Here is an 8,580-nt window from a genome sequence, read left to right on the forward strand (position 1 = left end):
TATTCAAGATTTCATTCGACCCCGCTGATGATGTGATGATAATAACCTCATTTATTCTCACTTATGACGCGGTGATTGACAACCACTTCCGTTCTAGCATGAAACAGAGCTTAGATGCGTTCTCTTAGATTCCGCAGAAATCTTCGTGGTAAATCAGCTAGATAGATGCCATATAGATCCGGAAAGTTCACCTTGTCTGTGGTATTCGTAGGTCCTGGAATCCGGAAGTTCTTGTCTTGGTATCGAGTAGATTCGGTATGATGACTGTGACGTGCTTCAAACTTGCAACCTGCTGGGCGTTAGTGACAGACGCAAAAGAATCAAGGGATTCTATTCCAGTAGGAGCGGGAACCAACCGGTGATTAGCCGTACTGTGACAGAGTGCGTGAGCATTAGTTTTCACTGCGAGGATGGGATGTAGCCATCAACCATGGGTGATGCCTCCAGACGATTAGCCGTGCGACTGACAACCGCATAGGATCATTTTCCCGAGAGGATTGAAAGTAGCCACAGCTGCTGGTGAACCCCTATACAAAGCTTGCCATGGAAAGGAGTAAGAAGGATTGAATAGAAGCAGTAGGAGAGCAGGCGTCCTTGAGCCATACAGCATCTCCATTCGCTTATCTGAAATTCTCACCATGATCTACATAGTCTTCTTTGTTTATTATTTCTATTTTTTATTTTTATTTCTAACCCTAAACTATTTTAATCTGCCTAACTGAGATTACAAGGTGACTATAGCTTGCTTCTACCAGCATCTCTGTGGATCGACCCTTATCACGTAAGGTTTATTACTTGGACGACCAGTACACTTGCTGGTTAGTGAACGGAGTTGTGAATTTAACCAAGAGACACAATAGTTTTTGTGTATATGCCAAAGAGCCAATAATGATCACAATTTCGTCCACCAAGTTTTTGGCGCCGTTGCCGGGGATTGTTCGAGTATGGACAGTGCACCTGGACCATTTTCACTGAGAGGATGGACGGTAGCCATTGACAACGGTGATCCCCCAACATACAGCTTGCCATGGAAAGGAGTAAGAATAATTGGATGAAAGTAGTAGGAAAACAGAGATTCAGAAGGAACACAGTATCTTCATGCGCTTATCTGAAATTCCTACCAATGAATTACATAAGTATCTCTATCTTTATTTTATGCTTTATTTATCTTTATATTCGAAAACCATTATAACCATTAGAATCCGCCTGACTGAGATTTACAAGATGACCATAGCTTGCTTCATACCAACAATCTCTGTGGGATCGACCCTTACTCACGTAAGTTTTATTACTTAGATGACTCAATGCACTTGCTGGTTAGTTGTGCGAAGTTGTGAAGAATGTGTGTGAACCATAGTATTGTGCACCAAGTTTTTGGAGCCATTGCTAGGAATTGTTCGAGTTGTGAAAAGTATGAGTCACAATTTTGCCTATCAGGGAAAACCAAGGTTTAAGTTTGGTGTTGTGATGACAAGTCATCTTATGCTAGCTTTTCAAGCATTTTCACTTGTTTCATTAGGTTTTATGCACTTTCTTGCATTATAAGTAAGTGATTTGGAGTGGAATTACATGGTTTTGTTGAATCAATCAACCATCCTTTTATTTGACACTAATCAGGTTAGGCAAATTAATTGGTTTTTGATAATTTATAACCTTGTGAATTTGGTGGTACTTTGATTGGTTGTTTGATTACTTGTAGGTAAAAAGAAAAAAACAAGAAAGCGTGCTATGAAGCGTAGCCAAAGGAAACAAAAGCGTGGCGCATCAAAGGAGAAGAGCCATAGTGCTCTCTTAGTGAGCACAACATCTCTATTAGCGCTACTCAAATCAAGAAAGCAAATGCAAGGAAGCTGCGCTCTCTCCCTTAACCGAGCGCTACAAGGAACCAAGGAACAAGGCAAAATCAATAGGGCTCGGTTAACTCTGTTAACTTTTTCGGGCTCCATGTCAAATAAATTCAGGGTAAATGTTTGCTAGTGGAGCCCCAAGGATCGAACCTTGCACTTGAGGGAGCAAGGAGAAGCGCTACTTGCAAGGAAAATAAGCCAAAAGTGGCCGAATTGCACTCACAAGGATTTGAACCAGGAGCCTCATGCTGGAAAGGAAGGAGTGATACACTCTTCAAAGGAATTGCTCCCAAATACTTCCACCAAGGTTCAAAGAGAGGCTCCATCCCAAGTAAAGAGCGCTGCACTCTCTCTATTCACTGAGCGCTATGAAGTGTGACACGGCCAAGGAGCTCGTCACGCAACAATTTGGCACGCCAAAAGCAAGGCCATGGAGCGTTGCGCTCCTTTACTTAACCGAGCGCTAGGAGGCTGCCCAAGGGGCTTGTGACGCAACAATTGAGACCAAGGGGGAGTGCTGCGCTCTCCTTGTCAACCGAGCCGTGCCCTGGGAGTGTCTCATGGCACATTTCTGGTCTAAAAATCAATTTAATTGAATCCTTCACCAATTTTGAAAGGCCCACTCCAAATTCTAAATTCAAAAATAGGAAGTGTATAAATAGAAGTTAGTTTAATTTAGAGAGGGGCTCTTTTGACCTTTTTGACACTTTTACTTTTCATTTTTCATTTTTTGGAGCTCATTTTTAGATTTTAGCTTTGGGTTTGGGAATTGGGATTGAGAATTGAATTCACTTTCTCTTTGTTCTTACTTCTACACTCTTCACTCTTTGTTTTGGATCCTAGATTGAGAATTGAAGAAATTCTGTTTCATTCTTGATCTGAGATCTCTCTTTGTTTACTTTCTGCATAATTTCAATGAATTGTGATTTGGATCTAAGTTTCCTTTACTACTCTCATCTATATTTCTTCTGCAATTACTCTATGTTGGATCAAGGAAGGAATTGAGATCTACACTTATTTTTTAGTCTCATTCAACCCCTGAGATCTTCAACTTCTCTGTTTGATTTCATAATTGAGTTGAATTCACTTTCTGTATTGCTTCTTCAAGAATTTTTCCTTTTATGTTTGAGATCTGCTTCATTTTCATTGATCTTTTACTTCTTTCATTGATTGCTATTTACATTCTCTTGTTTAACTTTAAATTCCCTGTTCCCATATCCTTTTTACTCTTTCAGCAATTTTACATTTCTTGCACTCTAAGATTCTGACATTTACATTTCTTGCAATCTAAGTTTCAGTCATTTACATTACTTGTTCTTTAAGATTCAGCTCTTTTACTTCTTCTGCTCTTTAATTTACTGTCAATCCCCCCTCTCCCTTTAAATTTCATACAATTTAGCTTTTGTTGGATACAAATCACTTAAATTAACACTTGTTTGCTTGACTAAATCAACCACCTAACTAAAATTGCTCAATCATTCAATCCCTATGGGATCGACCTCACTCATGTGAGTAATTACTACTTGATGCAATCCAGTACACTTGCCGATGAGTTTTGTGTTGGATCATTTTCCACACATCACATAAGCATTAGTAATAATTAATTTTTATTTTCCAATTAGCTATAAAATATTCCTCTTATCTTCATTAAACATGAATAAAATAGTGAATTTTTTAGAAGAATTAAAGACGCATGAATTTTCAAGTTTCATAATAAGAATAATCAATTATTTTGATGTGATGCCATTGCTTTTGTTTTCTGGATGTATGAATAAATAGTGCATATTTGAAGTTGAAAATTAAGAATGTTGGTTCTTGAAAGAATGATGAAAAAGAAAAAGTATTATTGATATCTGAAAATCCAATAATTGATTCTTGAAGCAAGAAAAAGCAGCAAAAAGAAAAAGAAAAAGCATGTTGCAAAAAAATGGCGAAAAAATAAATAAATAGAAAAAGCCAATAGCTCTTTCAACCAAAAGGCAAGAGCAAAAAGCAATAATCTTTTAAACCAAAAGGCAAGGGTGAAAGGATCCAAAGATTCTAAGAGTGTGCTTAAGAACTCTGGACACCTCTATCTAGGGATTCTAGTAAAGCTGAATCACAATATGAAAGTGTTCACCCAGTTAAAGTGTCTGTGGCATTTATGTATCCGGTGGTAATACTGAAAAACAAAGTGTTTAGGGTCACGGCCAAGACTCTAAAAGCTGTGTTCAAGAATAAAAAAGAACTAAACTAAGAGAGTCAATAATATCATCTGGATTCTAAGTTCCTAAAGAGACCATCATTTCTGAGTTTCAATGGATAGTGAGATGCCAAAACTATTCAGAAGCAAAAAGCTACTAAGTCCGCTCATCTAATTGAAACTGAGCTTCATTAGAAACTCTGAGATCTATTGTATCTTACCCTTCCTTTTATCCTATTTTTTTTAGTTGCTTGAGGACAAGTAACAGTTTAAGTTTGATGTTGTGATGAGTGGATATTTTATACTTTTTTTGGCATTGCTATCATATAGTTTTTAGCATGTTTTGTTTACTTTTTATTAAGTTTTCATAGGTTTTAGTATAAAATTCAAATTTTTGGATTCTACTTTGAGTTTGTGTATTTTTGTGCAATTTTGGGTAATTTTTGGCTCAAATCGAGGAGCTGGAGCAAAAGTCTGATTTAGAGACAGAGAAAGCACTGCAGATGCTGTCCGGATCTGACCTCCTTGCACTCGAAAGAGCTTTTCTGGAGTTACAAAAATCCAAATGGAGCATTCTTAACGTCTATAAAAAGCTAACATCTAGAGCATTCCAGCAATGTATAATAGTTTATACTTTACTTCAGAATTGAAGGCCCAAAACCGGTGTCCAACGCCAACCTCCTGCCCTAGTCCAGGCGTCTAGCGCCCAAAGGAGGAGACCAGCGTCCAAACGCCCAAAGAGGACCCCCTAGCCAGCGTTCAACATCCTAGAGGCCTCATAGCACATGGATCTCATCAAAGCTCACCAAACACTCATCAAGTGGGTCTCAGAAGTGGATTTTAGCACTAAAAAGATTGTTTTACCTTTCTTATGTAATCCTTAGTCATTAGTTTAGTATGAAAAGGATATTTTACATAATCTTGGGGGACTTTATGCCATATTTTTGTTTATCATTGTGTTTCTCTATCTGTATGAGTTTCTAAACCTCCTAGGTTGAGGGGAGGAGCCCTGTTGAGTTTTATGGATTAATAAAAGTGTTACTGTTTCTTTTCAATCCGTGTTTGATTCAATTCTAAGATGTATCTTCATTCTTCAACTTGATGAATAAGATGACCCGTGACAATCATCTTCGTTCTTCGTACTAAGACCGCGTGCCTGACAACCACCCTGTTCTTCTTGGGTTCGTGTGAATACGTAGCTGAAAAGCATCGAACCACCAGCTTGATTATACATCTCTTAGATGGCTAATCCACCACTTCGTTGGGGACTTATCGAGACACCAGTTCAGCTGAGGTATGGGGAGATTAGGGTCTCTGTGGTAGAGGCCAGAACCCCAAGGCGTAGCATTCTCTGATCCGAAAGATCCAACCTTGTATGTGGCATTTTGAGTAGGATCATTAAAGAGAATGGACTGCAGGAGCTTCACCCTCAATCAGAATGGATCCACACTAATCCTGGGGTTCAGATCTGGAAGATATTGGCAATAGTGACCGTACGGCGTTGATCACATACAGCCTGTGATGAGTGGATAATTTATACGCTTTTTGGCATTGTTTTTATATAGTTTTTAGTGAGTTTAAGCTACTTTTAGGGATTTTTCATTAGTTTTTATGTTAAATTCACATTTCTGGACTTTACTATGAGTTTGTGTGTTTTTCTGTGATTTCAGGTAAATTCTGACTGAACTTGAGGGATTTGAGCAAAACTCTGAAGAAGGCTGACAAAAGGACTGCTGATGCTGTTGGAATCTGACCTCCCTGCACTCGAAATGGATTTTCTGGCGCTACAGAACTCCAATTGGCGCGCTCTCAACGGCGTTGGAAAGTAGACATCCAGAGCTTTCCAGCAATATATAATAGTCCATACTTTATTCGAAGATTGACGACGTAACTTGGCGTTAAACGCCAAGTTCATGCAGCTGTCTGGAGTTAAACGCCAGAAAAACGTCATTATCCGGAGTTGAACGCCCAAAACACGTCATAACCTGGAGTTTGACGCCAAGAAATGCCTTAGCTCGTGGAATGATCAAGCTCAGCCCAAGCATACACCAAGTGGGCCCGGAAGTGGATTTATGCATCAATTACTTACTCATGTAAACCCTAGTAGCTAGTCTAGTATATATAGGACATTTATCTATTGTATTAGACATCCTGGAGTGTATTTTGAATCCTGTGATCACGTTAGAGAGGGCTGGCCATTCGGCCAAGCCTGAACTCTTTGCTTATGTATTTTCAACGGTGGAGTTTCCGCACACCATAGATTAAGGGTGTGGAGCTCTGCTGTACCTCAAGTATCAATGCAATTCTATTATCTCTTATTCGGTTTCTATCTTATTCCTATTCCAAGATATTCATTCGTACCCAAGAACATGATGAATGTTATGAGTCAGATTACCCTCATTATCATTCTCACTTATGAACGCGTGTGATTGACAACCACTTCCGTTCTACATGCAACAGAGCTTGAATGCGTAACTCTTAGATTCCCCAACAGAATCTTCGTGGTATAAGCTAGATAGATGGCGGCATTTATGAGGATCCGGAAAGTCTCACCTTGTCTGTGGTATTCCGAGTAGGATCCTGGGAATCCGGAAAGTCTAACCTTGTCTGTGGTATTCCGAGTAGGATTCCGGTAATGAATGACTGTGACGTGCTTCAAACCTGTAACCTGCTGGGCGTTAGTGACAGACGCAAAAGAGGGATTCTATTCCAGTAGGGGAGGGAACCAACCGGTGATTAGCCGTACTGTGACAGAGTGCGTGAGCATTAGTTTTCACTGCGAGGATGGGATGTAGCCATCAGCCATGGGTGATGCCTCCAGACTGGTTAGCTGTGCGAGTGACAGCCGCACAGGATATTTCCCCGAGAGGAAGAAAGTAGCCACAGTTGATGGTGAACCCCTATACAAAGCTTGCCATGGAAGGAAGTAAGAAGGATTGAGTAGAAGCAGTAGGAAAGTAGGCATCCCTGGGCTCTACAGCATCTCCATCCGCTTATCTGAAATTCCCACCAATGAATATGCATAAGTGTTCTATCCCTTTTATCATTCCTTTTTATTATTAATTATTCTAAAAAATCATAAACCAATTTAATCTGCCTAACTGAGATTTGCAAGGTGACCATAGCTTGCTTCATACCAACAATCTCTGTGGATTCGACCCTTACTCACGTAAGGTTTATTACTTGGACGACCCAGTACACTTGCTGGTTAGTTGAACGGAGTTGTGAAAATAAACAGTGCCCTAAGAGTAAATATATGCTAAAGCTCAAAAGATAGAAATCACAATTTCGTCCACCAAGTTTTTGGCGCCGTTGCCGGGGATTGTTCGAGTATGGACAACTGACGGTTCATCTTGTTGCTCAGATTAGGTAATTTTCTTTTCAAAAACTTTTTCAAAATTTTTTCTTTTCTTTTTCGTTTTCTCCAACTTTATTTTCGAAAAAAATTAATAAAAATACAAAAAAAATTAGAAAATCATAAAAATCAAAAATACTTTGTGTTTCTTGTTTGAATCTTGTGTCAATTTTAAAGTTTGGTGTCAATTGCATGCTTTTAAAATTTTTCATGCATTTTTCGAAAATCTCATGCATTCATAGTGTTCTTCATGATCATCAAGTTGTTCTTGACAAGTCTTCTTGTTTGATCTTGATGACTTCTTGTTTTGTGTCTTTTGTTGTTTTTCATGTGCATCTTTGCATTCATATTTTTCATGCATTAAAGATTTCTAAGTTTGGTGTCTTGCATGTTTTCTTTGCATCAAAAATTTTTCAAAATTATGTTCTTGATGTTCATCATGATCTTCAAAGTGTTCTTGGTGTTCATCTTGACATTCATAGCATTCTTGCATGCATCTTGTGTCTTGATCCAAAATTTTCATGTTTTGGGTCATTTTTGTGTTTTTCTTTAAAAATTTAAAAAAAATCAAAAATATCTTTTCCTTATTTCCCTCCAAAATTTCGAAATTTTGGGATTGACTTGGTCAAAAATTTTTAAAATTAGTTGTTTCTTACAAGTCAAGTCAAAATTTCAATTTTAAAAATCTTATCTTTTCAAAATCTTTTTCAAAAATCATATCTTTTTCATTTTTTTTATGAATTTCGAAAATTTCAAAAATCTTTTTCAAAATATTTTCAAAATCTTTTTCTTATCTTTTTATCAAATTTTCGAAAATTAAGCTAACAATTAATGTGATTGGTTCAAAAATTTGAAGTTTGTTACTTTCTTGTTAAGAAAGGTTCAATCTTTAAATTCTAGAATCTTATCTTGTAGTTTCTTGTTAGTTAAGTAATTTTTTTAAAATTAAATCTTTTTCAAAATATCTTTTTCAAATATATCTTTTTATCTTTTATCTTATCTTTTTCAAAAATTTTATCTTTTTCAAAATTTGATTTCAAAATATCTTGTCTAACCTCTTATCTTCTTATCTTTTTCAAAATTTGATTTCAAATCTTTTTCAATCAACTAACTAACTTGTTGTTTGTTCATTATCTTTTTCAAAACCACCTAACTACTTTTCCCTCTCTAATTTTCGAAAATTCCCCCTCTCTTTT

The sequence above is a fragment of the Arachis hypogaea genome, chromosome 6 (genome assembly GCF_003086295.3).
Source record: "Arachis hypogaea cultivar Tifrunner chromosome 6, arahy.Tifrunner.gnm2.J5K5, whole genome shotgun sequence".
Taxonomy (NCBI): domain Eukaryota; kingdom Viridiplantae; phylum Streptophyta; class Magnoliopsida; order Fabales; family Fabaceae; genus Arachis; species Arachis hypogaea.